The sequence below is a fragment of the Nycticebus coucang genome, chromosome 3 (genome assembly GCF_027406575.1).
Source record: "Nycticebus coucang isolate mNycCou1 chromosome 3, mNycCou1.pri, whole genome shotgun sequence".
Lineage (NCBI taxonomy): Eukaryota > Metazoa > Chordata > Mammalia > Primates > Lorisidae > Nycticebus > Nycticebus coucang.
Genome location: NC_069782.1, coordinates 65,521,884 through 65,529,243, shown reverse-complemented (window position 1 = coordinate 65,529,243; position 7,360 = coordinate 65,521,884). Strand labels below are relative to the sequence as shown.

Sequence of the window (7,360 nt, the reverse complement as noted above, 5' to 3'; positions counted from 1 at the left end):
AGGAGAAGCAGTTGGGGGTTCATTCTCTGAATGTTCCCCAGGCTGTGAGGGCCCTGCCAGTCTCACAGCCTGTTCTCTACAGGCGCCTATAGTCCCTGCTACTTGGGAGGCTGAGGCAAGAGAATTTAAATGCTACAACAAACAAGAAATGTGGACTAAGAAATCCTTATCTTTATAACCAGCTGTACATTTACAATGAATGTTTTCTGCGTGACTCTTACTCTGTCTAGTAGAGTTTGTCAATGTGCAATTTATAGAAGGCAACATCTCATATTAAAGGAGCCCTGTTCAGCCAGAATCAGCCTGCCTCAGATGCTCTGTGCCCTGAAGATCTTCACACTTGTGTACATAAGTATCTGAGAGTACAAGTAGGTGCATGTGTGCAAAATGTACTTGTTTAAAGGTGAGATAATTAGCTTGACTAATAAAGTCTAAAACCAAGAAAATGAATCGCTCTCCCCTAACCCGAAAAATACATCTAATGAAAACCTGCTAAGCCCACTAAGAAAGGGCAGCAGCTGCGACCCAATTCATCCTACATCATGCTCTAACCATCTAACTGTTCTGTTAATCATCCATCAGAACACTAAAACCCTTCATCTTCACAAAGTTAAATGCAGGCTTCTGATTTACCTTTACTTTCTAGTTGAAGGCCAGAATACACAGAATAATAAAGAGCTCGTTATAGCCATGCAATATCCAAACCGCCTCATTCCAACCTTAAGAGGAGGTGCCCACATGATAATATGAATTAGTGACTTTCTAGTCTAAATTTCTGGGGTTTCCTATTTGAATAAGCTACAACATTGGACCACTGAGAACTTCAGTTAAAGGCAAATTACATGTGGACTGCGAACTTCTTAGATTGCATATTCAGAAGCAGAGAGCAAGATTAAAAGTTAAAATGCCAGGCGGCACCTGTGGCTCAGTGAATAGGATGCCAGCCCCATATACTGAGGGTAGTGGGTTCAAACTTGGACCTGGCCAAACTGCAACAACAACAACAACAAAAATAGCCAGTCATTGTGGCAGGTGCCTGTAGTCCCAGCTACTCGGGAGGCTGAGGCAAGAGAACTGCCTAAGCCCAAGAGCTGGAGGTTGCTGTGAGCTGTGACCCCACAGCACTCTACAAGGGCAACAAAGTGAGACTCTGTCTCTAAAAAAAAAAAAAAAAAAACGCCAGCTATGGCAGAAAGGTGATTATACAAAGAGAATAAAAAAGGTTGATTTTTTTTTTTCTTTTCTGGAGACAGAGTCTCACTATGTCGCTGCCCTTGGTAGAGTGCTATGGCGTCACAGGTCACAGCAACCTCAAACCCTTGGGCTTAAGCAATTCTTGTCACAGCCTCCCAAGTAGCTGGGACTATAGGCGCCTGCCACAACGCCTGGCTAAAAAAAGAAAACGTTTATTCTTTAGATGCTCTTTTTTTCCTTCTTGAGACAGGGTGTCACTGTTGCCCAGGCTGGAGTGCAGTGGCTTGCATGATCACAGCCCACTGCAAATTCAAACTCCTGGGCTCAAATGATCCTCCTGCCTCAGCCTCCCTAGTAGCTAGGACTGCAGGAGCACCTAGCTAATTTATTTTTGTGTGTGTGTGGAGATGACGTCTCACTATATTGCCCAGGCTGGTATTGAACTTCTGATCTCAAGCAATCCTCCCACCTCAGCCTCCCAAAGTGATTACAGGTGTAAGCCACACCAGCCTTGCTTTTTTTTTTTTTTTAAGCAACAAATGTAGGATTTCCTTTTATCTAAAACTGAATATTGGCTGTTTTTTCATTCCAAATCTATGAAATCCATCACCTGTTGTAGCTTTTTTAAGCTTAAGAGAGAGAAATAAAATAAAATGGATATAGACCATCCATTCTTTCTTATGAAAAGAGAGGCTTGTTCTAATAGCAATAAGGCAATGTATTTAAGAGTTGCACCTGAACTGGTATTCTCAAAACTGAAATTAGTTACCAACATGTTTACAGGACATATCCATGTGCTTCCCTAGTCATTGGTTATCACTAAATGGACCACAGTGACTCCATCATGCCTTTATGAGGTGTTATAATATGTGTAGTATGCTGATGTACTTTAAAGAAATGACATTAAAAAGAAAAGGACAGCTTTTCAAACAATTGATCGCATAAGTTGCAACAGTCTATATGGCTCCCTTTTCATCTTTTCATGTACCCAGGTACCAAATACCTATAAATTAAACAAAAGAGGGCCAGAGGCAAACCTCCGTGTTCAATTGCATTTTTTTTTTTTTTGAGACAGAGCCTCAAGCTATCACCATGGGTAGAGTGCCGTGGTGTCACAGATCATAGCAACCTCAACTCCTGGGCTTAGCCTCCCAAGTAGCCGGGACTACAGGTACCCACCAAAACACCCAGCTATTTTTTGGTTGTAGTTCTTATTTGGCAGGCCCAGGCTGGATTTGAATCCACCAGCTCTGGTGTATGTGGCTGGCGCCTTAGCTGCTTGAGCTACAGGCGCCATCTACATTTTTTTTTCTTTTTTTTTTGAGACAGGGTTTCACTATGTCACCCTCCGTAGCATGCCATGGCATCACAGCTCACAGCCACATCCAACTTTTGGGCTTAAGCGATTCTCTTGCCTCCGCCTCCCAAGTAGCTGGGACTACGGGTGCCTGCCACAACACCCGGGGTTTTTTGGGTTGTTTTTTTTTTTTTTTTGCAGTTGTCATTGTTTAGCAGGCCCGGGCCAGGCTTGAACCTGCCAGCCTGGGTGTATGTGGCCAGCACCATAACCACTGTGCTACAGGCACCAAGCCAGTTCAATTGCATTTTTCTGATGAGCTTTCAGTTTGCTCGTTTTGAATTCCCATTTCCTGATTTGCTGAGGAGTAAAGGTGAGAATCAGCCAACTGATGACAAAGTAGAACAGGAAATCAGGATAAACAGCTAGGGCTTTATGGTTTGGAGGCTGGCTATCAGCAAGAAAAGCTGTACAGGCAACATCACGATCACCACAAAAAGCCAAACCATGAGGTTCCCTGGTCCTGGTTCAGCCAAAAGTACTAGCCAGCAAATTAGCATGGCCACTGTCAAGGGAAGTAAGTCTACAGTAACCCAGGACACAGAGGCTCTAAAAAAATGTTTCCTTCAAGAAGTTTTGAATTTAGAGTAATGGTAATTGCACCAAACCAGACAATGACAAACACTTCTGCAAACTGGGGCTCTCCATTTTTTTCTGCTATCTGCAGAACCTTTTTGCAGTATTAATGCAAGTGTCATACAAAGGAGCAAAGGGCCCCACAAATCCCAATCTCTTAAAAGTGTATTAGTTTTCCTTGAGTACGAAACACGCATGAATTTTTTTCCCAACAGCTGTTAGATCACGCATGATGGTATTCTGAACAGATTTATTCAATGTGGAGCTGTCAAATTCCTGAATTTGAGATCTCATAGGAATGGTGATTTCTCCTTCTACAGGGACATCTTGTGAGATAGATATATCTGAAAGGCCTGCAAACAGGGGCCTGCGTGATCCTGTCCCTGGGTCTCCTGGAGACTCTACTGCTTCCGCCATCCTGGCCCTCCTCTCACATTCCTCCCACAGGCCTTTGCGGAACCTTCCCTGTGCCTCTCATCCCACTATCAAGCTGCTTCCAACTTCCCTTGACTTTTATAAACCTCTCTACTATCTCTACATAGACCCTCTAGGATTACTTGCTCTCCATTCTTGTGATACTTCACTGTGTTTCAACTCCATCCATTTTTAAATACAAAAAATGGAAAGCCTCCATCTTTTTTAATGGCTAAATAGTACTCCATGGTATACTGATACCACAGTTTGTTAATCCATTCTTGGGCTGATAGTCACTTGGGTTGCTTCCACAACTTGCCGACTGTGAACCTGAGCTGCAATAAATATTCTAGTCTAAATGCCCTTATAGTAAAATGAGGTTTTTGACTTTTTAATAATGGCCATTCTAATTGCTGTAGGATTTGGTTTTAATTTGCATTGTGGTTTTAATTCGCATTACCCTAATGATTAGTGATATCGAATATTTTTTCTGTTTCTTGCCCATTTTTATATCTTCTTTTGTAGAATGCCTGTTTGTGTCATTTGCCCATTTTTTAATGGGGTGGGTTTTTTCTTGCTGAGTATTTGACTTTCTTATAGATTCTGGATATTAGTTCTTTGTTGGGCATGTGGCATGTGAATATTTTCTCCCCTTCTGTAGGTTTTCTATTTATTCTTTTATCTCTTTTGCTGTGCAGGAGCTTTCTTTGTTTTCTTTTGTTTTGTTTTAAGGCAAACATGAAACAAAGTTAATTGAGGAAGACAAAAATAGGCTTCCAGAGTAAAAAAGCTTGCAAAGCAGAACGCATTTGCCGTAGACAGTGAACAGGCCAGGGCAAAGAGGCCTGTGCAGAAGCTTTTTATTTTATTATTATTTGCAGGTTTTGGCCGGGGCTGGGTTTGAACCCGCCACCTCCAGCATATGGGGCCAGCACCCTACTCCTTTGTGCCACAGGCACCGCCACATGCAGAATCTTTGTAGTTCAATTATCTATTTTTCCTTTTCTTTTTTGACTCACTTTGTCACCTTCGGTAGAGTGCCCTGGTGTCATACCTCACAGAAACCTCAAATTCTTGGGTTCAAGTGATTCTCTTGCCTCAGCCTCCTGAGTGGCAGGGACTACAGGCACCTGCCACAACGCCCGGCTATTTTTAGAGAGGAAGTCTCTGGCTTAGGTTGGTCTTGAACTGTTGAGCTTAGGCAATCCACCCACCTTGGCCTCCCAGAGTGCTAGGATTACAGGTGTGAGCCACTGTGCCTGGCCCATATTTTTGCTTTTTTAAATTTTAGCCATTCATTTCAATGAACACACGTCTATTTTGCATTTTTAATGCATTTGCTTTGGAGTCTTATAACAAATTCTTTGCCTAGGTCAATATCCAGAGAGGTTTTTCTATGTTTTCTTCTAGGATTTTTATTGTTTCAGGTCTTACATTTGAAAGCCTTTAATTCATCTTCAGTTAATTTTTATATATGGTGAGAGAGAGGGATCTAGTTTCATTCTTTTGCATATGGCATTCCAGTTTTCCTAGCATCATTTATTGAATAGCCTGTCCTTTCCCCAGAGTATGTCTTTATCTTCCTTGTCAAAGATCAATTGATTGTAGGTATATGATTGTTTTTCTGCATTCTCTACTCTGTTCTATGGATCTACATCTATGTAGACATGTGTCAACATTTATGCCAGAACCATGCTGTTTTGGTTACTATAGTCTTACAGTATAATTTGAAATCAAGTAATGTGATGCCTCCAGTTTTGTTCTTTTTGCTTAGGATTGCTTTGGCTATTTGGGTTTTATTTGTTCATATGAATTTCAAAATTGTTTTCTCTGATTCTATGACCAATGACATTGATATTTTGATAGGAATTGAAGTGAAGGTGGGGCGGATGGGCGGAGGGAGGGTGATTGGTGGGATTACACCTACGGTGCATCTTACAAAGGTACATGTGAAACTTAGTAAATGTAGAATATAAATGTCTTAACACAATAACTAAGAAAATGCCAGGAAGGCTATGTTAACCAGTGTGATGAAAATATGTCAAATGGTCTATAAAACCAGTGTGTGGTGCCCCATGATCGCATTAATGTACACAGCTATGATTTAATAAAAAATAAAATAAAAAGGAATTGAAGTGAAATTTGTGAATTTTGTGTAGTATAGTTATTTTAACATACCAGCTTTTCCTATGAATGAGAAATGTTTTTATATTTGTTTTATCTATGATTTCTTTCATAAATGATTGTTCTCCTTATAGAGATCTTTTACCTTCTTGATTAAATTTATTCCTATTTTACATATTTTTGCAACTACTGTATATGGAGTGACACTATTAAATTTGTTCTCAGCTTGGTCATTGTTAGTGCATAGAAATGCTATTGATTTTTGTACATTGATTTTATAACCTGAAACTTTCATCTAGGAGTCTTCTGGAGGAGTGCTTAGGAATTTTGAAGTATAAGATTATCAACAACAGAAATAATTTTACTTCTTCTTTTCCAATTTAGATGCCCTTAATTTTTCTTTTTTTTTAGAGACAGAGTCTCAAGCTGTTGCTCTGTGTAGAGTGCCATGGTGTCATAGCTCAGAGCAACCTCCAACTCAGACTCAAGCGATCCTCTGCCCTCAGTTTTTCTATTTCTAGTAGAGACAGGATCTTGCTCTTGCTCAGGGTGGTCTCGAACTTGTTACCTCAAGCAATCCACTCGCCTCAGCCTCCCAGAGTGCTAGGATTACAGGCATGAGCCACCGTGCCCAGCCAGGATGCCCTTAATTTCTTTCTTTTCCTTGATTGCCCTGCTAGGATTTCTAGTACCATGTTGAGCAGAAGTGGTGAGTGGGTATCCTTGTCTTATTCCAGTTCTTAGGGGGAATGTTTTCAATGTTTCCCCATAGAGTATGATGTTGGTGGTAAGTCTGTCACATATAGCTCTTATTATTTTGAGGTATGTTCCTTCTATGCTGGGTTTTATGAATCTTTTGATCATGAAGGGGGTTCTGGATGTTATCAAATGTTTTTTTCATCTCTATTGGGATGATCATATACTTTTTGTTTTTCTTTTTTTCTTTTTATTTTATTTATTTTTGAGATAGAGTCTCACTATGTTGCCCTCGGTAGAATGCCGTGGCATCACAGCTCACAGCAACCTCAAACTCTTGGGCTTAAGCAATTCTCTTGCCTCAGCCTCCCAAATAGCTGTGTCTGCAGGTGCCTGTCACGACGCCTGGCTATTTTGTTGTTGTTGTTGTCGTCATTGTTGTTTGGCAGGCCCAGGCCGGGTTTAAACCTGCCAGCCCTAGTGCATGTAGCCAGCACCCTAACCAATAAACTACAGGTGTCAAGCTGGAAAACAATATTTTTTAGTCTCAAGTTGTAAAAATGGCTAATAAGGCTCAGCACCCGGAGCACAGTGGTTACAGTGCCAGCCACACGCACCAAGGCTGATGGGTTTGAGGCAGCCCAGGCCAGGTAAATAATGACAACTGCAACAAAAATGGCCAGGTGTTGTGGTGGGTGCCTATAGTCCCAGCTGAGACTCAGGGAAGCTGAGATAAGAGAATTACTTGGGCCCAGGAGTTTGAGGTTGCTGTGAGCTGTGATGCCACAGCACTCTACCAAGGGCAACATAGTAAGACTCTGGCTCAAAAAAAAAAAAAAAAGGCTAATAAACTATCTGAAAGCATGTACAGAAATCCAGGTGGCCATAAAAATATGTATTATTTTTAATCACATAATTGCCTCCTTTTGGCTAAGATCAAGTGTAGTATTTTTAATCACATAAAATCAAACATAATTAAAAATGAATTAAGACATTACA

General features: G+C 40.9%; 1 pseudogene; it reads right to left on the bottom strand.

Moving 5' to 3' along the window:
* Nucleotides 1–1,221: 1,221 nt before the first annotated feature.
* LOC128582529 (protein YIPF6-like) lies at nucleotides 1,222–7,120 on the bottom strand (annotated as a pseudogene).
* Between the last annotated feature and the right edge of the window lie 240 nt (nucleotides 7,121–7,360).